The sequence below is a fragment of the Triticum dicoccoides genome, chromosome 6A (genome assembly GCF_002162155.2).
Source record: "Triticum dicoccoides isolate Atlit2015 ecotype Zavitan chromosome 6A, WEW_v2.0, whole genome shotgun sequence".
NCBI classification, from domain to species: Eukaryota; Viridiplantae; Streptophyta; class Magnoliopsida; order Poales; family Poaceae; genus Triticum; species Triticum dicoccoides.
The window spans coordinates 370,113,149-370,138,132 of NC_041390.1; positions in this window are offsets into that span (position 1 = coordinate 370,113,149).

Below are 24,984 nucleotides of genomic sequence, written 5' to 3' on the forward strand. Positions count from 1 at the left end.
CGATCGGCTTCAGTTAGCAGCAGTAGCGAAGGAATCGCTCGATCGGGTTCAGTTAACAGCCATCGATCGATCGCTCTGGTTCAGTAACGCGTAGCCTGCAGTGCTATCGCTCGGGATCAGTTAGAGCCCAACGCCTCGCTCGGGTTTAGTTAGAGCCAACGCCCTGCACACACGCGCGTACGTGTACGAGAGAAACACGCATCGCTCGACCCCCGACCTCCCACCGTAACCGGGAACTCCCCGATATTTTCCTCGCCCTCGCTTCTACCACAGTTTTTTCCGTCATGGACGGCCCAAAGAATGTCATGCAGCTGCGTCTCCGGCCCGCCCGGGATGAAAAGCCCAATTTCTATCATGATTTTTTGTCATAGAAGTAAGAGCCCACCACATCTATGATGATACCGGGTTTTGTCACAATTATCGTCATAGAAGTGTCATGTGTATGACAGGAAAAAAATTCGTTCGACCCAAAATGTGACAGATGTGTCTTTTTTTGTAGTGTATGTATGATACTCTAGCTAGTCCAAGCTAGATATCTTGGGTGCACTCAGCACACAGATTCCTTGGCTCTTTGCCTGTAACTCTCTCATGCACCACTATGTCGTCTCGGAGCTCTTCCCCCCCTCTCTCAAACTCTCCATCCACCTGGGTCACACATACACATGCATATCTCACTCGCACTCGATAGGCCCATCTAAAACTCTATCTCTCCCCCTCGTTCTCTCTCCATCTCACACGCGCACACACAAAATCTCATGCCCAACTAGCCAAGTATGATGGTCTCTCACTCAATTGTAGGCACACGCAGTCCCCCCTATATGTATATGACTAGCAAATCTTAGTCTCCATCACAAACATGTGGATGGTCTATCTCGATTTCTCTCGGGGCATCTTTATATCGCGCACGCACTCCCTCGATCTCCCACCCATATAGTCCCCTCACGATCTCGACGGGATCTCTCTATCACAAACACACCCTCTCTCCCTCCCCATGCGTCCATGCCATCCATGTGCCCCTCTCGACCTTTGTTCCTTGTTGGCCACACCTCTATTGGACATGTGCTACAGGGGTGTCTCTCTCCGTTGCAAACAATCACACACTAGCTATCTTCGTGTACCTCCTTGCCTCGCTTTTCCATCTCAGAGATGCATGCGTGATATGTTCGCATAAGAAACAAAAAAACACACTCTCTCTCTAATTTATCGTTTGTTGTCACTTTCTCTTTCACACACATACTCTTTTTGCACACTTACTCATTCTACTTCACACACACTTGATCTGTCTCGACTGAGGCACTCTCCTCGGTCCATAGCATATAGATTTATTGAAAAGTCAAACATCACAAAGTTTGACCATGTACGTGGAGAAAAAGAATTACATCTAGTACGGCAAACATATAGCATTAGATTCACCATGAGATGTAGTTTTGTATGATGTATCTTTGGTATTGTAGATATAAATAACATTTGCATAAACCTGATCAAAGTATCCAAAGTTTGACTTCTAAAATATTTACATGCACTGCATTATCAAGCGGATGGTATATCTCTTTCCCCCTCTCAGCTATCTGACGCACCACTTAGCCTTATCGAGGCTCCTCAATCTCTCTCAAACTTTATTATTCAGTTTGCTTCATGACCGACCCTCATGCCTTGATGGCCGGTACTGCCTGGTGTGGACGTGAGATGTAAAATATTTCCGTGGATGTTTTGAAAAGTCAAACCTCAGAAATGTTTGACCAGATATATGTGGAGAAAAATATTTACATTTCGAACGGTCATTAGATTCATCACAACATGTACTTACTTCATACTATAATTTATCTTTGGTATTGTAGATATAAGTAATTTCTTTATAAACTTGGTCAAAGTTTCAAAAGTTTGACTTAAAAAATGTTGAAACTACATTATCAAACAGAGGGAGTAGCTCTCTCTCTCTCTCTCTCTCTCTCTCTGCTATCTCTCACGGGCCTCCCCTCTCACTCGAACTCTCTATACCGACGGATTATACGCTCACTGTGTTAGTGTATAGCTCCGTATATTGTTTAGTTGACCGGTCAACCAATCCACATGCTGCCTTGTCAGCTCGTGTTCTGTATCTTCATGTGCTGGCCCATGTGGCAGTGGGTGAAAATAAGTAAACTTGAGGCCCATCTGACACGCGGTGAAGTAAACAAAGTTGAAGCCACTCGGGGTAGCACCCCGCACGCTAGTAAGTTGAAACCAATTACGATGACAAGTGTAGTGTTCAAAACAGCATCTACACACTACACCGAAAGAAATGTTTTTAGTATTTTTTCTCACGTGATCACCTGCATCGTTTTTATGATGTACTACTATAGTAGCCTAGGCTAGTCATAGTGGAAAGTAACTTAGACTACTCGAGTAACTCTATGGTTACCCTAAGAGCAAGTACTACCTCCGTCCTGGTTTACTCTTCCAATTTTGTAGTATCAAAATTTGACCATAGAATTAACTGACAAAATGTTAATGCATGTAATTTCAAATGGTGTAATTTTTAGTGACATGCATTGGCATTTTCTTAGGTAAATCTATGGTCAAAATTTTATACTAAATACGAGGTAGTATTAAAAAAGTGGGCTATGTAGGACAAAACATGTGCCAAATTCACTTGTGATGCATTTGGCATCGATGCCCCTCCATTGCTCACCTGGTGTCCCAATCTGGATCACCTACTTTGCTCCGGTGCCAAATTAACTCACACAATGAAAAAACACTGCGTGGGAGAGAGAGGACTGAGGCAATACAAAACACTTGTTTGGGAGAGTGAGAGGCTGGTGTAGTTGGTTTGATTGATTTGTTTATACATGTGGGTCTGTGTGCACAGCGGTGCCAACTTTCTCACATCGCGAGAGCGGTGCCAAAATCTTTCGATTTGACATCGATGCGTGTTATGTGGCATACTTTTGCGAAATATGGCATCGGCCACATAGTGGAAGGAAACAAATGCCCAAGCTCTTCACGTGCTCCTAGTTAAATGAGAGGAAATAGAGAGAGAGAGAGAGTGAAAAAATATCACTAGCCAGCCAACCCTATCGTATGATCGAATCATATTGGTACCTCTTGATGACATGGCAATCTTATGCAGCCAACTGCTCTAATATGTTCTCTTCTTTTGCAGATAAAAAAGACCCGAAAGTGAAAAATGTGCTGCACTATAACAATCTCATCGAATGCCTTGATCTCCATCTTACAGAAATTGATTTGATCGACTACCGAGGCAGCACATCTGAGATTAAATTGGCCAGGTTCTTTGTTCTGGAGGCAAGTGTGCTCAAGGTAATGAGGTTTGGCGTTCTCTGGCGCAACAATGAATAGCGTGCTGATCACCGCAAGCGTCTAAGCCTAAATGACAAAGTCTCCGCAGATGTTGAATTTGTTTTGGAAACATCAAGTGCCCGGAGACTCGAAAACTTATTTTCCCATTAGTGACTTGTCAGGGCGGTGGATTTTAGTTTGTACGATAATGCTGCATCCACCTAAAGTAACGAAAGTTCTTACGTAAACTTCCTAGTAATTCCCTCTTCATTGGTGCAGCGTTACTCCTAACATTTGTAATATTAGTTTGAAACTTGTAATATTGCAATGTCCTATTCCTGCGTTTTCAAAATACTGTGAATCAAACAGGTCCTGAGTTGGTGATGATGTTGTGCCTCCCATCTTTCACCAATAGCTGTCGGATCTAGATCTGATGCATACAAACCAAGCTTCTCCATTTTTGCAAAAAGATGCCCGCACTTGTTCCCTATTTACAAACAACTCCTTGTCTCTCACAATCAGCCTCATCTCCTCCCCACCACATCTTGGAGTAGAAGGCCATGGAAAAATATGGCGCGATGGCTGCTGCCGGACCCGTCCACCCCCAATCTTGGTGTTCCGTGCAATGCACGGGCATCTACGCACGGGAAATTATGTCAAACAGGGCTAGTTGTAAGCAGGCTAGCTCTACAGCCATGATGATAGTGTCTGCAGACGGTGAGGCTGACTATGGTATGCCGAACACGGCTCCTATACTCAGGTATCTTCTCCGGCGCAGGGTCTTGTCACTTCACTGTGAGGAGCAGCACGTAATAATTTGACCAACGGGTAGTACACTGCTAGTACTCCTACTACTACATTGGTAGTACTACTACTAGTACTAGTAGCACCACCGTCTGGATTTAGGAGCACTACCACGTCCATCTGGATTTTAGTACTTGACTAGCAATATCTAGTAATGCATGTCACCAAAAATGTACTACTCCCTTTGTAAATAAATACATGGTGTTTTATTCCTATCAGCGAGAGAACTTAATGTTTTTTGCTACTCCTATTTAGAGTACTAATAGGATTACATGCAATGAACTAAACACTGCATGTCATGTTTGGTAGTCTCAAGTCATTGAAAGCATGCATGGCCCACATCTCTCATTGGTTGATATGTCACGAAATAAGAAACAAGAGGGAGTTAATGCACTATGCCTAAGTATTTTGGGATTATTTGGTTTTCATAAGGTGACTTACAAAACATTTTTGTTTACATGAATTAACATTTTATTAGTTAAATCAAAGGTCAAAACTTGGCGGAAAATGCAAAGGGGACCAATAAACCAGTAAACATCAAACTTCTCTCGTTTGGCCCCAACTAGAGGTCCGGTGAGATGACTATACTGCACAGGCACGGTGGGGGACGCAGATTCCTTGACTTACGGCAACTGCCTTTGGGTGAATGACACGTGGCCCTAGGGGTGGCTGGCCCACCTATCATACAGCCAAAGGCAGGTGCAGTAGAGGGCCGAGGAGTAGTACGACATCCTACGCACCTATGCACGCTAACCAAGGGCTGAGTGATCACTCGAATCGCAAGATCAGTTGACTAGAAGCTACGCTAGACCCATGGAGGCGATGAGCGCGAGCATCAGCCGGCTGTGCCAGATGGTCTACGACGCTGGCCTGCGGCCCGGCACCGAGGAACGTCTCCAGGTAGTATTGCTTGAGGCCACCAGGGTGAGGGTCCGCTTGGATGACAGCTTCGTCTCCTTGTTCGACGAGGTCCTCATTGGTTTCCTCGACAAGTTCACCGTCGTCAAGAAGCTTGCGGACGACTTTGACGTAAGCCTCCAGCCGACGCGCCTAGGCTCTGCGATGCCTGCCACCCTCAACAGCCACTATGGTAACAACCTCTTCGATGCACTGTTGGCCCTGCGACTGCCCGCCGTCGTGCCAGAGAATGTCCACCTCGAGGTCGCGCTCGCCGCGCAGCGCCTGGCGCAGCAAGACACCATTGACATAATCACCCACGTCGACGAGAAAATCGTCCACAAGGACTACTACATGCAAGAGGAGCACGATAGGACGCTAGCCTTCTTGGAGCACAGGGCAACCTTGGACGGCACTATTCAGAAGCATGTTGAGCTCGCCGCCAATGCCGCTGCTCTCACACGTCGGTTGGTGAACCGACGCACTAGGGCGTGAGGATGTCGTTGAACGTTGATGGATCCGTATTTATTTTTATCTTTCCGTCAAATCCATGTAGTAGTATATGATACTACAGTAATTATCTTACCTTTCGTATCAACTTCATAATTTTCGTACGTACTCCATGCATGAACGGCGCCAGAACCAAACTTCTCACTACCCTAGGCAAAGTCGTTATTTTCTATCTATCGGTCGAGCCATGGAGCAGAACCAAATTTTACAAGTTACGAGTTCAAAAGGAAAAGCCTGCCATGTTCGCATCACACGCCCACACGGTTGGTCCATGTGGGGACCCCGACTCATAAGTCATGATCACCGAATGCACGTGTACAGTGATCCCAGAGATCAATGCTCACTGAACACATAGAAGCTGAATAACAAGAGACTTACATCCATACATACCGTATTACACAAGTAGGACCATTGTGGTTAAGTCTTGATTATAGCATCGCAGCGGAAATCTCCGTTGCTAACTTGGACCCATGCCATCTGCCTTAACCCTACAGGCATTCTGACTGGGAAGCCTCCTAGCTCGCATGCTCGTCACCGAAGTATTCTTCTTCATATCATGTTCTTTCATGCCTGGCCAATAAAATAACCAGTGGCAAGCCAATGAGTACTTTGAATGTACTCGCAAGCAACCCAAGGGTGATAACAGAATAATTATGCAAGGCACTACTGCTAATTTGGCATTTTTGCGGAAATCTAGTTTTTCTCATGCAAGTATGATCAACATTTATCAAGGATATGAATGCGTCTGCAACAAGTATCAGGAGATTACAGACATCAACATCGGGATAGAGTTGTGAACAACTCATACTCAAGCCCATCGTGACTTCCTCACGAATCACGTCAACAGATTTACCAAACCGTGTTGTTTGTCAGAAACATATGGACGTAGTCTAAGCAGCACCACCCAACTGTCCTTCACCATGGACATGGCTATTCGAATAGTTTTACACTCTGTAGAGGTTGCACAATTTACCCACAAGATCCGGGGATCTTCCGTGTCATCCACGACCCGCGGTACTTCAAGTACCCGGGGTAAGCACCCGATCACTATCTTTCCCTAGACGACACTAACATGGAGTCCACTCGATTGGTAGTAACCCCCGTGCCCAACCTTTCACAACTTAAAATTGTGGAGCCTTGCTCCCATATTCATCACATACCACTGGCACGGGGTACCAATGGTGTATCCGGTGCCCCATAAAAATGTTCGTGGCCTCCCTACCTGGCACGACCCCGTCCCGAGAGAGAGCACCAACTCTCCCCCGTCACTAGTAATGCGGGCTCCAAGCTAGTATCGGCCTAGGTAATCAATAATGCCCTTTCCCATACAAGGGTAGAGTGGTTGCGCATGTAAGGTTGGGACAGTCAACAAATCTTAAATCTAATCCGTCTCTATAAACAACACTTTTATCGAGCCTCGGAACACAACCTCTCCACCAAGTAGTGACCTAGTTCATCATCATCTCCCAGGGGCATTAGTGGCACCCACTGGGCTTTTTGCAAGTATGTCAAACCACACTTGTTTCTTTCCATGCATAACCCTGATCTACTTTGCATAGCAACTACTTAGCATCCTATCTACTTCCACCGGCATAACCCTCATCGAAAGGTAGGGTCATGCATCATGCAAGTGTCAACGAGAAAGGCAATAGAGGCACCACCTCAAGTGGCCACTGTTTTATCATGACTTCGATGCAAGCAATAAAAGTGCTATATGACATGCATAAAAAGGGTTTCATAGACATGGTCAAAGGCCTGCTTGCCTTGATCTTCAAAGTCTTCAAGGTCTTCAAATATCTTTGGTCCATCTCCGAGCATTTCGTCTACTTCGTCAACTATCGTCGAAAACAACCATAATAAATAACACAACAAGGCAAGAATAAATGTGCTCTAAAAATATGAAGTTGACTTTTATTGGATACCTCTGGTCATATGAGGAATGACCAAAGTGATTTCATTGGAAGTGGATCAATGGATATTTCTAAACATGTCGACATGATGGAATCAAGGGGTTTATGGAATTGCAAGAAGTGTACAGAAACATATTTTTGAAAAATGAGCAAAGGCACCCATTTAACAAAGGATGATTTTAGAAGCATCTAGGAATTGGTTTCACTAGATTTGGAGTTGATATCATTTTCCTATGAATTTGCAAAGTTGACAAATATCAAGAAATAGACCATTATTTGAGGTGATACAGAAAGTATTAGTAAAAATGTTCAAAAACTAAGTTTTAAACTTATAGACACCTAGGATTTTGAATCATGGAATTTGGATCAAAAATGGTCTCTCTGTGATTTTCTAAAGTTTATCAAAGAAATGGAAAAATAGGATTTGCTAATTATTTGTGAAAGATATATTTCTGTAAAAATGTGCAAGTAGCACCATGTGATAGGGAATGATTTTAGAAACTACTAGAAATTTGAATCATTTATGGATTTTTGAAGTTGACTGGAAAAAGAAAAAGGAAATAAGGCTTAACCTTATCCTGCGCACAAAGCGACAGATAGACTGTGGGCCGGCCCAGTGGCTCAGCTGCGCGGGCAGAGGTGATGATGCCGAAGCCGTTTCCACTTAAACGGTGGGGCCCGCCCGCTGGTTCGCTGACGCGCGGGGCCCAACAGCAGGCCATCTTCAACCTCCCGCGCGCGCTCCGATCGCGGGGAGGACCGGCTCCCGGCGGCGATTGCCGGGGCTACAGAGCATCTCCGGCGACGCTCTGCCCACCGGCGTGCTCAGGGGACCCGGCCGCGTCCAACCATGGGTGGCACGGTCGCCTAGGAGCACCGGGTCGAGCAGGGTGCTGGCCACGGCGGACGAGGCCGGCGGTGAGATTCGAGCACGGCGAGGCAGGCACGGGAAGGAAGGAAAGATGTGCGGGTGAGGCTCCTTGGGGCCATGGGGGTCCTATGGTATGGTTGGAGGGTCGGGACGACGCGAATTTTGGGGATGGACGGCAGCTCGGCTCCGGCCATGGGAAGCGACGGAGCGGCTCTTGAGAGGAGGAGAGGGGTCCGGGCGACGTACGAGAGGGAGAGAGAGCAGTGGGAGATGAGAGAAGGCTCGGGGGTGGCCTTATATGGGCGCGGTCGGGAGGTGCCGTAGGCGGGGCGCACGGCCATGGCCCGTGGCATTGCCAGAGGCCAAAAGGGTGTTCTGGTGCGTGCCTGGGGTGCTCGTGGTCGTGGTCCAGGCCGAGAGGAGAGGAGAGAGGGAGCAGGGTGAGCTCCAGGAGAGCCCCGAGCTCGTGCGCCCACTGGCTGAGCTGGGCGGCGTCGGGCAGGCTCGGCAGGGTGAGAAGGAGAGAGGGGAAGGAGGGGGCCGACTAGCTAACGTGCCGTGGACGTCGAGGCGACCTCGGGAGACATGGACCCGGTGCCCAAGGTCGTCGAGTGCCTCGGAATGGGCAAGCTACAGTGCGGGAGTGCACTGTAGCATGCTCCAGAGCACGTCCATGGCATGCCATGGCATTTTAATAGTGCCATGGGCATGTCTTATAGTGTCTGGGGTTTTGGGGGGGGAGAGTAAACAAGGTAGGAGTGGCATTGGATGCCCTAGAGAGCCACTAGATGAGAGGGGAGGTGGAGAGAGAGGTGAACAGTGGCTGTCCAGAGGGGGAAAATGGGGTTTTTACCCCATCAATCATGGAGATTTGGAAGAGGGGGAGCTACTGGAGGTTGTTGGTGATCAGGTTCAGCTGTGGTAAAAACTTGTGCTCATGGAGATTAGTGGAAGAGGTCAAAATGATGATTTTGGAAAAAATGGCAGAAGGTGTTTGTTGTTGGTTTGGGCAAGAAAATCAATTCCAATTGCCATGAGAATTAACAGGATGGAATGGCACTTAGAAATAGTGTGTTCTACCAAATTTAAGCTCATTTGGGCAAAGTTGACAGTGCAACTTTTGTAAACCCTAGAAATCAACAGAAATGGGTTTTCCAAGATCTAGTCATGCAAAACCATTCTCCTTGATGCACAACTTGGTTTAGTGTCATCATTTGGGGATTTGAACATGTCCACAAAAATTCAGATCAAAAGGACACACTTGGCAATGTAGAGTTGTTCAAATTTGGTTCTGGACAGAAAGGGTTTTGGGGCACTTTTGTGAACCAAACTTATTTTGATTGATATGAAACTTTGCAAGACCACCACATTATGCATATGTGACTTTCTAGAATTTTCCTAGATTTTTATGAAAATATTTCCTGTAGAAATATTTCAAATCCTTGAAATGGGCAGAAATGGTTTTGAGGAGATTTCATGGGGTTATACTATTCTCCATGACATGATACTTGTCAAGATCATCAAACATGTCATATGTGACATGCTAGAATTTTCTTGGAATTTTTGGGGAATATTTCCTTTGTAAATATTTCAAAAGCTTGAAATATCCAGAAAGAGTTTTTGAGGGATTTAACCAATATTTTGGTCATGACCATGTGTTGAAGCTCTTATATATGGACAATATATGTCCATTGAGTTTCCCTAGGTTTTACCAAATATTTTTAAATCTTTAAAATAATTTTAACCTATTAAATACCATTTCTGGCCTAAAGAAAAAGTCTTTAAATAAAATAGGAAAATACATTTTAAAATTATATTTTTGTGGTTTCTGGGTATCCTATGTCTAATAGGAGTCAAAAATATTTTTGGAAAGATTTTTACTGCCCTTAATTAAGTACTTGCAGTGCAAACCTCAATTCAGGGGTTTTTGAAAAACTAATTTTGTAAAATACTATTTGGCCAAATTATTTTTGTAAGAAATTATTTTTATGTCCTATACACATGGCATGATCATTGGTTCAAGATTTTGGAGCAAGGAGATGAAGTATAGGAGTTGGGGGATTTATTTGATTTTTAGAGCACTTGCAAACAACAGACAAAATCCAATCAAGGCAAGGTCCAAAACACTCAAAAGTTTTTGTCGAACCACATTTTATCATGATTTATTAGCTTAAGTGTTGTGGCATGAAAATCAGGGTGTGACAGACCTACCCCCCTTACAAGAATCTCGTCCCCGAGATTCCCAAACTAGGTGTGGAAAGGAATATGGAAACTTGGATATGGGGTAGTCTTCACGTCCCCATACTGCTTCTGCCTCCGAATGGTGCTCCATTGAACCTTGAAGTACTCGATGGCATGGCTTCGTGTTTGTCGTCCTGCTTGATCCAGATTGCAATTGGGATCTCTCGCGTAGGTCATATTGGGCTGGAAGTCGATGGCTCGTGGTCGATGTCCTTGTAGAGACCGGGCTAGTTAGGAAGTTGGAAACGTTTCCGGAGTTGTGTCATGTGGAAATATTATGCACAGTGGGTAACTCAAGTGGTAACTCTAGCTGGTAGCCGTCTACCTTCCGTCTCGTAGTGATCTCGAAGAGGGACGATGAATCTTGGTGTGGGTTTCCTTGTCATGGAAATGCTTGGTTCCTTTGAGAGAAGTGTCTTGCAGATACACCTGGTCTTCAACGCGGACGTTTATTTCTTGGCGATGGTGGTTGGTATAGTTCTTCCTCCTTGGCATGGCGGTCTTCAAATGTTTCTTCACTAGCTCAATGATTCTTCTTCCATCTTCGGGTAGACAAGTATGTTACCAAAATAAGGATGACAACTATCTTGTCTAAGCACTCCATGAAAACTTTGTTCACGGGGTACATAAAGTAGGCTGGGGGTATTGGTGGTGGTCACGGTTGAGTATGGTCCGAGGTGTTCTCGATTTAGAGTTAAGACCTATGGTAATGACCCGACCATGTTGTGGCTTAGTAGGGCTTAAGGGTTTCAAGGATTCTAGTGTGCGAGTGAACATTTTATTACCTTATCCTTAAGCACGGTTTCTGAGATGCCAATAGTCTATCTAGTCCTTCCAACAAATAACCTTATACCATCGAAAGCATCATCTCGTATAGGCCAAATCCAATCATCACTCATGATTTACCAAAGTCTCAGATAATTCCTCAGGGTCACTGATACAAACTCATGAAGTCATTTGTCCTCTATTCCTATATCCTCAAATTGGTCTTCCTTATGGCATCGTCAGTTCTTGTGCTATATTAGGGTGACAATGTGCTTGCTCACTACGTCCACAAGTTCCATAATGAGCCCAGTGATAAGCAAGGTTACGGAGGCTTAACTGGTTCTCTTGCAATTCTATGGGATAAGCACATGGTTAAGGACTCGAGTTGGGGTATCTTGTGAAGTCTCGAAGGGTCTAAGAATGGGTTTCTAGTCTGGGGGGTTAAACTTGACTCTACGGGGTTTTACTTGGTCGAGGAGGCTGTAGAAAAGTTCTTCAGTGCTAGTTGGTCGCCGAAGTAGACTCCTTGGTGCATCTTGTCTTGCTAGTCTTCAGTTGAGGAGAGAGATGAGAGGGATAAGTAGCATAAAGGGGGGGATGCCTAAAGGGGGGTTCTATAGTGCAGGTGCAAACAACGGGTGGCAAAAAGGGCCAAACAAAAGAAACAAGGTAAGGAAGGTGATATAGTCGCATACTTGTTGCCTAGGGCAAAAGTGCGACCTATATCAAAACACAAACAAATAAAAACAAGCAAGACACAATCATGGTTCTATTCGAACCATCATACGGACTCGACTGCGCATAGGGGGTACACGACTCATCCTACCCTAGGGGTTCTCGGACTCAGTAATCGTGCCTTGAGCCTCATGCAGTCTTCTGAGTTTTCCTCAGGTGTCGCTATGTCTCTTGTAGTTGTTTGATGAAACGATCCGGGTTGGGCCTGAAGATTCTTCAACAACTTTTCACCTGTTGAAGTGATGGGGTGAAGGTGGCTTCTCGTAGCAGGCATTGACTCGGTCTCCTGTTGTCTTCTTAATCATGATGATCCCGTTTTGTCTTCTAAGGCCTCGATGGTACCAGGTAGGTAATCCTTTATGCAATGACATTAACAAGGCATAGTAGAGATCCAACATGTCGGTTACATTGATGACAACATCGACACCAAGAGCGGGGGATGAAGAGAACCGTTTTCCTGCTCACTATAGTGAGGTGGACCAAATGGCTAGGTCCTCATCCACCGGTGGTTGCCGATACAACATCGGTAAGTACATGGTTGCTCTATTAGCGATGCATATCATGATCTTGCACTATACCCTGATCATCATAGGCTAAGGTCGCATCATCTTGGAGCATTGTCAAGGGTGTCACCATCTCCTGGGCCTTCAGGTCCTCATCCCTCGAGGATGTAGCTTCTGTTGGTATCGTCTTGTTGTGATGTCGCCAATCTTGTGTTCAGGAGATGTGGGTGAATGTCTGGCAAGGCATCTTCCTTCTACATTATCCACGACGATTACAAGGAATCTAGTGATCAGGGGCATAAGGGTTCTAGCGACCATAAGTTTTGGAGGGGAAGAGATTAATAAGGAAAGTATACCTTAGTTTTCGAAAAACTGAGAAGGGAAGAGAAGTATAGGTGGTTTTGAAAACTAGTAATAGTTTTGGAAATAGTTTTACCCTAACTAACGACCATGCTAACTAAGGCTTCCTACAGTCAGGATGGATCTGATACCAGCTCTGTGGGGACCCCGACTCATAAGTTGTGATCACCGAATGCACGTGTACAGTGATCGCAGAGATCAATGCTCACTGAACACACAAAAGTTGAATAACAAGAGACTTACATACATACATACCGTATTACAAAAGTAGGACCATTGTGGTTAAGTCTTGATTATAGCATCGCAGCGGAAATCTCTGTTGCTAACTTGGACCCATGCCATCTGCCTTAACCCTACAGGCATTCTGACTGGGAAGCGTCCTAGCTCGCATGCTCGTCACCAAAGTATTCTTCTTAATATCATGTTCTTTCATGCCTGGCCAATAAAATAACCAGTGGCAAGCCAATGAGTACTTTGAATGTACTTGCAAGCAACCCAAGGGTGATAACAGAATAATTATGCAAGGCACTACTGCTAATTTGGCATTTTTGCGGAAAGCTAGTTTTTCTCATGCAAGTATGATCAACAATTATCAAGGATATGAATGCGTCTGCAACAAGTATCAGGAGGTTACAGACATCAACATTGGGATAGAGTTGTGAACAACTCATACTCAAGCTCATCGTGACTTCCTCACAAATCACGTCAACAGATTTTACCAAACCGTGTTGTTTGTCAGAAACATATCGACGTAGTCTAAGCACCACCACCCAACTGTCCTTGACCGTGGACACGGCTATTCGAATAGTTTTACACTCTGCAGAGGTTGCACACTTTACCCACAAGATCCAGGGAACTTCCGTGTCATCTACGACCCGCGGTACTTCAAGTACCCGGGGTAAGCACCCGATCACTATCTTTTCCTAGACGACACTAACATGGAGTCCACTCGATTGGTAGTAACCCCCGTGTCCAACCTTTCACAACTTAAAATTGTGGAGCCTTGCTCCCATATTCATCACATACCACTGGCACGGGGTACCAATGGTGTGTCCGGTGCCCCATAAAAATGTTCTTGGCCGCCCTACCTGGCACGACCCCATCCCGAGAAAGAGCACCAACTCTCCCCCATCACTAGTAATGCGGGCTCCAAGCTAGTATCGGCCTAGGTAATCAATAATGCCCTTTCCCATACAAGGGTAGAGTGGTTGCGCATGTAAGGTTGGGACAGTCGACAAATCTTAAATCTAATCTGTCTCTGTAAACAACACTTTTATCGAGCCTCGGAACACTACCTCTCCACCAAGTAGTGACCTAGTTCATCATCATCTCCCAGGGGCATTAGTGGCACCCACTGGGATTTTTGCAAGTATGTCAAACCACACTTGTTTCTTTCCATGCATAACCCTGATCTACTTTGCGTAGCAACTACTTAGCATCCTATCTACTTCCACCGGCATAACCCTCATAGAAAGGTAGGGTCATGCATCAAGCAAGTGTCAACGAGAAAGGCAACGGAGGCACCACCTCTAGTGGCCACAGTTTTATCATGACTTCGATGCAAGCAATAAAAGTGCTATATGACATGCATAAAAAGGGTTTCATAGACATGGTCAAAGGCCTGCTTGCCTTGGTCTTCAAAGTCTTCAAGGTCTTCAAATATCTCTGGTCCATCTCCGAGAATTTTGTCTACTTCGTCAACTGTCGTCGAAAACAACCATAATAAGCAACACAACAAGGCAAGAATAAATGTGCTCTAAAAATATGAAGTTGACTTTTATTGGATACCTCTGGTCATATGAGGAATGACCAAAGTGATTTCATTGGAAGTGGATCAATGGATATTTCTAAACATTTCGACATGATGGAATCAAGGGGTTTATGGAATTGCAAGAAGTGTACAGAAACATATTTTTGAAAAATGAGCAAAGGCACCCATTTAACAAAGGATGATTTTAGAAGCATCTAGGAATTGGTTTCACTAGATTTGGAGTTGAAATCATTTTCGTATGAATTTGCAAAGTTGAAAAATATGAAGAAATAGACCATTATTTGAGGTGATGCAGAAAGTATTAGTAAAAATGTTCAAAAACTGAGTTTTGAACTTATAGACACCTAGGATTTTGAATCATGGAATTTGGATCAAAAATGGTCTCTCTGTGATTTTCTAAAGTTTATCAAAGAAATGGAAAAATAGGATTTGCTAATTATTTGTGAAAGAAATATTTCTGTAAAAATGTGCAAGTAGCACCATGTGATAGGGAATGATTTTAGAAACTACTAGAAATTTGAATCATCAAGTTTGGAGTTAATTTGAATCATTTATGGATTTTTGAAGTTGACTGGAAAAAGAAAAAGGAAATAAGGCTTAACCTTATCCTGCGCACAAAGCGACAGATAGACTGTGGGCCGGCCCAGCGGCTCGGCTGCGCGGGCAGAGGTGATGATGTCGAAGGCGGCTTCGCGGGAGTGCGCCTTCGCGCAGGGGAGGTGGATCCGGCCGAAGACGTTTCCACTTAAACGGTGGGGCCCGCCCGCTGGGTCGCTGACGCGCGGGGCCCAACAGCAGGCCATCTTCAACCTCCCGCGCGCGCTCCGATCGCGGGGAGGACCGGCTCCCGGCGGCGATTGCCGGGGCTACAGAGCATCTCCGGCAACGCTCTGCCCACTGGCGTGCTCAGGGGACCCTGCCGCGTCCAACCGTGGGTGGCACGGTCGCCTAGGAGCACTGGGTCGAGCAGGGTGTTGGCCGCGGCGGACGAGGCTGGCGGTGAGATTCGGGCACGGCGAGGCAGGCACGGGAAGGAAGGAAAGATGTGCGGGTGAGGCTCCTTGGGGCCATGGGGGTCCTATGGTATGGTTCGAGGGTCGGGACGACGCGAATTTTGGGGATGGACGGCGGCTCGGCTCCGGCCATGGGAAGCGACGGAGCGGCTCTGGAGAGGAGGAGAGGGGAAGGAGGAGGCCGACTAGCTAGCATGCCGTGGACGTCGAGGCGACCTCGGGAGACACGGACCCGGTGCCCAAGGTCGTCGAGTGCCTCGGAATGGGCAAGTTAGAGTGCGGGAGTGCACTGTAGCATGCTCCAGAGCACGTCCATGGCATGCCATGGCATTTTAATAGTGCCATGGGCATGTCTTATAGTGTCTGGGGTTTTTGGGGGAGAGTAAACAAGGTAGGAGTGGCATTGGATGCCCTAGAGAGCCACTAGATGAGAGGGGAGGTGGAGAGAGAGGTGAACAGTGGCTGTCCAGAGGGGGAAAGTGGGGTTTTTACCCCATCAATCATGGAGATTTGGAAGAGGGGGAGCTACTGGAGGTTGCTGGTGATCAGGTTCAGCTGTGGTAAAAACTTGTGCTCATGGAGATTAGTGGAAGAGGTCAAAATGATGATTTTGGAAAAAATGGTAGAAGGTGTTTGTTGTTGGTTTGGGCAAGAAAATCAATTCCAATTGCCATGAGAATCAATAGGATGGAATGGAACTTACAAATAGTGTGTTCTACCAAATTCAAGCTCATTTGGACAAAGTTGACAGTGCAACTTTTGTAAACCCTAGAAATCAACAGAAATGGGTTTTCCAAGATCTAGTCATGCAAAACCATTCTCCTTGATGCACCACTTGGTGTAGTGTCATAGTTTGGGGATTTGAACATGTTCACAAAAATTCAGATCAAAAGGACACACTTGGCAATGTAGAGTTGTTCAAATTTGGTTCTGGACAGAAAGGGTTTTGGGGCACTTTTGTGAACCAAACTTATTTTGATTGATATGAAACTTTGCAAGACCACCACATTATGCATATGTGACTTTCTAGAATTTTCCTGGATTTTTATGAAAATATTTCCTGTAGAAATATTTCAAATCCTTGAAATGGGCAAAAATGGTTTTGAGGGGATTTCATGGGGTTATACTATTCTCCATGACATGATACTTGTCAAGATCATCAAACATTTCATATGTGACATGCTAGAATTTTCTTGGAATTTTTGGGAAATATTTCCTTTGTAAATATTTCAAAAGCTTGAAATATCCAAAAAGGGTTTTTGAGGGATTTAACCAATATTTTTGTCATTACCATGTGTTCAAACTCTTATATATGGACAATATATGTCCATTGAGTTTCCCTAGGTTTTACCAAATATTATTAAAGCTTTAAAATAATTTTAACCTATTAAAGACCATTTGTGGCCTAAAGAAAAAGTCTTAAAGTAAAATAGGAAAATAACTTCTAAAATTATATTTTTGTGGTTTCTAGGTATCCTATATCTAATAGGATCAAAAATATTTTTGGAAAGATTTTTACTACCCTTAATTAAGTACTTGCAGTGCAAACCTCAATTCAGGGGTTTTTGAAAAACTAATTTTGTAAAATACTATTTGGCCAAATTTTTTTTGTAAGAAATTATTTTTATGTCCTATACACATGGCATGATCATTGGTTCAAGATTTTGGAGCAAGGAGATGAATTATAGGAGTTGGGGGATTTATTGGATTTTTAGAACACTTGCAAACAACAGACAAAATCCAATCAAGGCAAGGTCCAAAACAATCAAAAGTTTTTGTCAAACCACATTTTATCATGAGTTATTAGCTTAAGTGTTGTGGCATGAAAATCAGGGTGTGACAGTCCAGCATGCCGCTCAAGCGGGAATGCGTGCGTTGTTGCATTTTCAATTACAAGTGGGACCGTAGTTGAGCAAACCGACTATCGGCAAACCCCCACCCCGCCCACCGCGTGATGGCTTAGAAAACAAGAGGGAGAAGAGATGGTTGTAGCATGGACTCCAAGAAAATTGGTGTCGGATGGGACTCGTGTGGGTGGCGTGTGCCGTACTGCTAGACGTGAATGCTAGTTATGGCCCATGCCACCCCACTATATCGAGCCTATATCGAGGTACGTAGAACAAATTTCCCGCAGTCCATGCTCAGCCCTCCTCTATCTCTCTTGAGTAACTCGCCAGCGAACGCGCGGAGCCCATCGTCTATTTGCTCACATGCGGCCCCACATGTCAGTGAAAACGCAAGAGGACCCACTGAACCTGCACATCTTTCACCTCGCCTTGCTGGTGATGAAAAACAAATCCAATAAAGATCTTTGGTGGCCGCTTTTGGAGTTACTCAAGAGTAGTAAGATTCTATTTACAGTTTAACCCAAGATGCACATCTCGTGGCTTCAACTACTACTCTATTTTCTTTCATGACACAACTTGGATGCTAGATGTCCCACGTGTCGGCAAAAGGAGGAAGAACCCGACCAAATCTTCGGTTCTGCTCTCGGATTAGACTAGTTGTGCTAACTTAAATTTTTTATTGTGTACTCCCTCCATTCCAAAATACTTGACTTCCATTTGTCCAAAAATGGATGTACCTATATACTAAGACATGTCTAGATACATATATATTTTGACAAATAGAAGGCATGTATTATGCAACGGAGGGAGTAGAATGGATGCAAGTTTTTGTATTGGGAAGAAGAGTACATCCATATATTGATAGAGCTCAATTTAGTAGATGTTCTATCACTTTTAGCTAGCACAGACGCAAGATCGAGCCTCCGTAGATCAACAATGAATGCATCGAGAAGGCACTAATCCAACTTACAGAAGTAGTAAAATGTATTCTTGTGGTTCTTGTTTTCTTTTGTCTTGCTTTTCTAGTCAAAATTATCGTTGGAGTTCGTGCAAAATGGAGGTGCGTTTCGGGTCGTGCGTTGGAGTTGGCCTTACAAGTGGGACCGCAATTAAGGAAACCGACTATCGGCAAACCCCCACCTCACCCGCCACGCGATGGCTGAAGTTAGAGAAACGACGAGGTTGAAGAGATTGCTCTAGCATGGACTCCAAGAAATAATATGGTGTCAGATGGATGTCGTGGTGGTGGCGTGTGCCGTACTTCTGGACATGAATGCTTGTTCTGGCCCATGCCACCCTACTACTCCTACTACTTACTCCTACTATATAGTACTAGTATCGAGGATTCGAGGTGCTGGTTACGTACAATGAACACATTAACATATGGCTACAATAAAAACACCCGCCCGACACGCGAAGCATGTGAAGCTAGTACAAATAGTGTACTACTATTGTTGATTGGCCTCATCCGATAACCTGTTGCAATGCAAGTACAATTATGTATTCGGAAAATATTTTTTTGCCTCATCACACCACTCACTCAGAGAAGTGACTCGAAAGCCATTCATAAATTTGGTAAGTTTATCACAAGCATATCATTTTATTATATACAACAGGTCATCAACCCACATCGACAACGAGGATACATTATAAATACTAAAGTTTTCACCACACAACAAATAACAAGCAATGAAATGAACTTCAACTCAACCATTCCTCGTCGTTGGAAACGCTTGCTTTGAACCACAAGTGTTCTCTGGGACGGGCCATCGATTGTCGATCTGGAAACCAACGCGGGACTGATCATCCAGGCTGAAGCGGCCTACTATATCAGTACCAGGGTAGGGAACCACCCAAATGTCCGAGGTATAGACACAGTTGCTTCTCATAAATGGTACTGTTAACGTTGTGTCAACAGCAGTTGGATCGCCTTTCACCATCATCAGATAGTTTTGTCCAAGGAAGAGCGAGTTTTCTCCAAGACTATCAATTCTATACCAGGGAGAAGGAGTTGGCTCTAGCACACTAGTATCCATCCCGAATACCATGCGACGGGTGTTGGAATAGGTCCGGAGAGTGCGACCATGGGAGACTACACCTGCTTCCTTAGTAGTAACATCATCAGTGGGCTGTATACACACAAGAAGAGGTGATCCATCGGAATTAGTTGCCAGGCGCCACTGAGTATATGGGTTCTGCTCGTCCTCATGCTCGTGATCATCACCATCGTCATCTCCCCCTTGGTTATAAATTTTTTCAAGTATAGGTGGTGGGATGTTCACAGGACCTTGGAAACACAAGAAGAAGGTTAATTAGTAAAGGGAAACTTTCAAACCCGCATGCATGTGGATGAAACAATTATAATTACGATGGAAGACAAACATACCGAAACTACGAGGATCCCATGCAAAAAGAGTGCCACGAGTGGTGGCAGCAAACACAAGGCCCTTGTATTGAATTGCATCACAGTACTCATCTGTGTACAAAAACTGATTTTTGAGCTATATCCATCGAGTTGAACCACGAAGGACAGCAACAAGCTTGTCGAAGATAGCAACAACTTGATAGTTGTTGTAATTCCAAGAACGGTTGGGAACTCGACAAATTGCTATCTTCCGTAGAAGACAGTCACCATGATCGTATTTGAACATGCGTATAATACTGGTGTGCTCAACCTCTAGGCAGTCTGCTGAGATTTTTGGGAGTGGAACCCGGTCACGAGTGTACACATTCACAAGTTCCCACTCGCAGTTGGACCCAATGTAAACAACCCAATCTCCATTTGCGCCCACCCAAGCCTTGCCCTCAAGCGATGGCATCTTAACATCATACGTATCATTATCAAGCGGCATCAACTGGCACAGGGCGAGGCCTCCGTCGTGCCGGCGCCAGTCATCAGGGTCATGGCGAAGAAGATAGGGGAGATCAAACCGCTCCTTGACTCTTGGGTTCTTTGTAATGATGTTATTAGTTGAGTCGAGAATGGGCTTGAACGAACCTGCCATGCTAGCCGAGGTGATGACGTCGCACCGATCAATGAGTTCCTCCACCACGTCATCTTTTAGATCGGGGCAAGAATAACAGGGTCGTTTCCGGCCTGTTCCCTCCATGGAGAAGCGATCGAAGAATGGGAGAAGAAAGGGTAAAGGGCTAAAGGAAAATGGAGGAGGGAGAGGAAGAGCATGCGACAGCAGTTCCAAATCGAGAGGGAAAGGCGAAGAGTCAGTGGATGGTTGCGAGTTTGCCACGGTTCATGAAGAGGCTCCCCGGCCTATACGTCCGTTCGGAAATACTCCTACTACTCGCCGTCGTCTCACTGTTATGTTGGAACGGGACCACATGTCAACGATACATGGTGTGTAATTTCTCGTGCAAAATGCGATGTGGCCGCGTTGGCCCGAGGTGCCGCATTAGTTATCGACCTTTATTTTTTTAATGGTGTGCCGATCAGTTTTGAAGCATGACTAACTGGTACTATACGCAGAGAAAATATAAACTACTCTACCACTAGTCCACCTCCAGTACTAGTAGTATAAAAAAGATATATAGGCTGGAGCTTGAGGACTTTCTTGCTAAGGGCTGCCCACTTGCTTCTCACACTACCACCCTCTCTCCAGATCTAAAAAAGACGGCCCCTCTCTCCCTCCTCACCGGTGGTCACAGATCCGCCGGGAAAGAAAAGGACATGCAGCGTTGACGCACTCATCGTCGGCGAGGGAGGTCACGCACTGACGACAACACCATCCTCTCAGACCTAGCGCCCGCGCGGGATGGCCTCCCTGCCCAAGCTTGTTGCCGTAGTGTGTGCGGAGGACGACGACCACGAGCGAAGCCACTTCCCGCCGACCCTCAGGTATGCTACCTCTTTTCGAACCATAACCTTGTTCTATTGCCCCATCTGCCACGTCGTTGCATGTGGATCTTTTTCCACTCCACCATCTTCCCAATTTGCTATCCTCTGCTCTGCTAGCCACGCAGACGAAAACCATAATTTGCACTATTAAAGGAAACCCTACTTCATGCAGACTAATCCATGTCTGGATTGAATAAGGAAAGGAAGGGAGACTGTACTGTCCAAGAGAGTAGGCATCGAACCCGCATCTAGGTTGAAAAGGGGAAAATCAGTAGCTAAGGAACGAGTCTCGTGTCTCTTGGTTGAAGAAGGGTAGAAAGGCGTGACAACACAATAGAGAATGACCAGGTCGATCGGTTTGTTGTCCTCGCATAGGAAAAAGGTGGCTAAAGAGAACAAAAATGGGACGTAATCCACATATGCTGCCTGGATATTTGTTGCTCTGGGCAAACATACCTCCCACACCACTCTACGTCCGTGGAGGTACATCGTACTAGTGCGCCCACTGTCCGAATGGGCCTCCCATGCTCTTATTGCCACTTCTTTTGCTGTTAGTATAACGCCAGCAGTCAAGTCAAGCAATGCTACTGCTAAAGTGATGCCACATTTAACTAATGCCGCTCTCAGTCTAATGCCACCCATAAATTTAAGCAATGCCATTTAATGTCACAAGATTATTTCAGGGTTAGCTGTTGATTGTGGATGTATTAAAGATTTTTCAGCTAAGGCATTCTAATGTTGTTGCACAGCCAGTATACCAATGATGAAACTTGTTACTACCTTTAGATTTTTGCACTGTTAATGCTTATAGATTACATACCTCACTTTCATGAGATAAGTTAATTTTTTTGAACAGTGTCACCAAAATGCCAAGGCGCTGATGTCATTTTATTTTGGTTAAACTGCACAAACAATTATGAAGACAAGAGGAAAGGTCAAGAGTGGGCACCTCCTCTGGCTGTTCTCTTGAGGAGGTCTGTATGTTTGTCTGTAATGCCTGTCGACTACGTACCTGACATCATGATGTAATGTTAAGTCATTTCCTTTTGTACAGTGTCACTGAATTGTCAAGGCGGTGATGGCATTTTATTTTAGTAGAACTGCACAAAATTTGCTTAAAAGAAGAGGAAAGGTCAGGAATGGCTCACTTAACCAGAAAAAACTATGTATGCCTTCCTGACATCAGCCGCTGTTGCTTTATTTATTCCTTCAAATAGGTGGTTAGAAACAGTCTTGCTACCTTTTCCCATTAAGAAATTGGAATGCTTATATTTGTGAGTCTATGCTTCAACTAGTGCCACTTTTAGAGTAATCACACTTTCAATATCTATGCAAATAGGGATGCTCGATTTTAGTGGAACTGCACAAAAAGTCCAACTGGTTCAACATTAGGAGCATGTTTTTTTCCAAACCTTTATATCCAATTGGTGGCACTATGAGCTGTTCATTACGAAGGTACATGGTTTGCTACTATCTTGCTACTCTTTTTGTACTGTCATTAGATAGTAATACTAGTGGTTTGCATATGAATTTATTGGCAGGGTGGACCTACATTGGAGGTGCAGGACAGGATTCAATGATTGGATGCTCAATTTCGATTGTATCGAATTCACCTCTTCCATCACTACAAACATGGATATCCTTGGTCCAATGAAGAATAGGCGCTATATTTCTGCTCTGAACCAGCAAATCAATTTAGTATGAAATTGTCCAGGGCAAAAAGAACTATATTAGATTGTCCAGTGCAGAACATGACAGATGCTAAGCAGAAGATACATGTTTAAACCGAAAATACAAGGTGTGGTATATGTTTACTAGCTGCTTGGTATTTGTGCAGACAGAGATGTCTGCCGGTTGCTATTTGGCAAACAAACAAGGTGCCCGCAATTTTGGTTGAACTGCACAAGAGAATATTATAGTCACTGTATGCAGTGCCATTTGAAAATAGACACAGAAAGATTGGATAGTCACTTCATGGACTGCAGAAAAGTAGTACTATACTATTTATTGGCCAACACTAGGTGCTTCATTTCTTTGGTCTGATTATACAATGGGCATCATTTTGCCTAAGTTAAAGTTTGTATTCGGAAAATAGTCTCGCCATGTGATCGAGAGAAGACCAAATTATATTGCAGTGGATGTCCCTCCATCATGTGTGGTTCATTCTCATGGTTCCAGCTGTTGGTGAAACCACTTACGTTTGCAAGAGGAATTGTAGACTTCACAAACAAATTTGTCTTTCAGTCTGTATAGATTGTTGGCCAAGAGAAGCATCCATGTTAGTAGGAAGAACAGATGTTTTTTCTAGATCTTTGCTTTTGGAGCTACATATTTGTATATGATATGTGAATCATTGAGATGCATTAACATGTTGATCTTATGTATGGGAATCGTACTAGTTAGTTTTAGTTGCGATGCATGATCCGAAGTGGCTGATCTTTGCTTTTGGAGTTACATATTTGTATATGATCTATGAATCATTGAGATGCATTAATAGTTACTTATTTCTATTCGCTCAATGTTTACAAGTTACTGATCGATCACTAGCTAGCCTACAAATGCGCTCCTGGCAGTTTTATTTGCGATGCAAGATGCGAAGTGGCAATTTTTTGAATAAAAATGCCTACCTCTGAAGAAACTGACAGGCTACACTATTGATCCTACATGGATAAAAATGCCTACATCTGAAGAAACTGACAAGCTACACTATCGATCCTACATGGATAAATAGCGGATCACGCACGTACTACCTCCTTTCCGGTTTGCAGGGCTCAATTCTAGAAGCGACCTACTAGATCCTACACGAATAAATAGCGGATCACGCACGTACTAGTACCTCCTTTCCGGTTTACAGGGCTTAATTCAAACCTCTCACCAACCAAGGTACTCCCTCCGTCCGGGATTTATTAGTCCCGTGAGCAAAGAAGCAAGACCAAGGCATGGCAATAATTAACAGCATGCAGAAGTTTAAGCCTAATTAATTCCAGTGATTTAAGTGGCTGCATGTGTGCCCTCGGCTGCGACTCGTTGCATGCTGCTTCGCGTACTACTTGCGAGCGATTCTGAGTGCCTGCATGCAGCCGGCCGTAATTAAGGCAGCTAACTGATGCGAAAAAAGATACACTTCAAATCTGTGGAATCATTATTGACAAGGAGGGAGATGATTCGAGTGCACTCGTTTGACCGCCATGCCGGCGTGCGACCTAGACGGGACAGGACTGCACAGTCATAATTTCAGTTTCTCTAGTTTTCCACGGCAAGCTGGCGCGCTAAACCATTATGCATTGAATTCCGATGACCACCGCGCTACCTTCCGCCTATAAGTACTATTGCCCGGCCTTCTCAGGTGCCACCGTGACCCAACTTGCCATATCCTCATAAGCCCCCACCGGCCTGACGTCGCTCGCCCCATCCGCCATGCCCCCACCTGTCCGCGGTAGGCGACGCCAGAGGCGGTCACCGCCGAAACTAGTGTTCGGGTTTTCACCGGAAGGCAAACGGAGGGAGGAGGCATTCTATCTGTCTTTAGATGGCAATGCGGAGATCGAGGAGTTGTTGGAGCGTGACCGCATGGCGGAGGAGCAGGAGTTGTTGGAGCGCGACCGCGTGGCGGAGGAGCACCGTA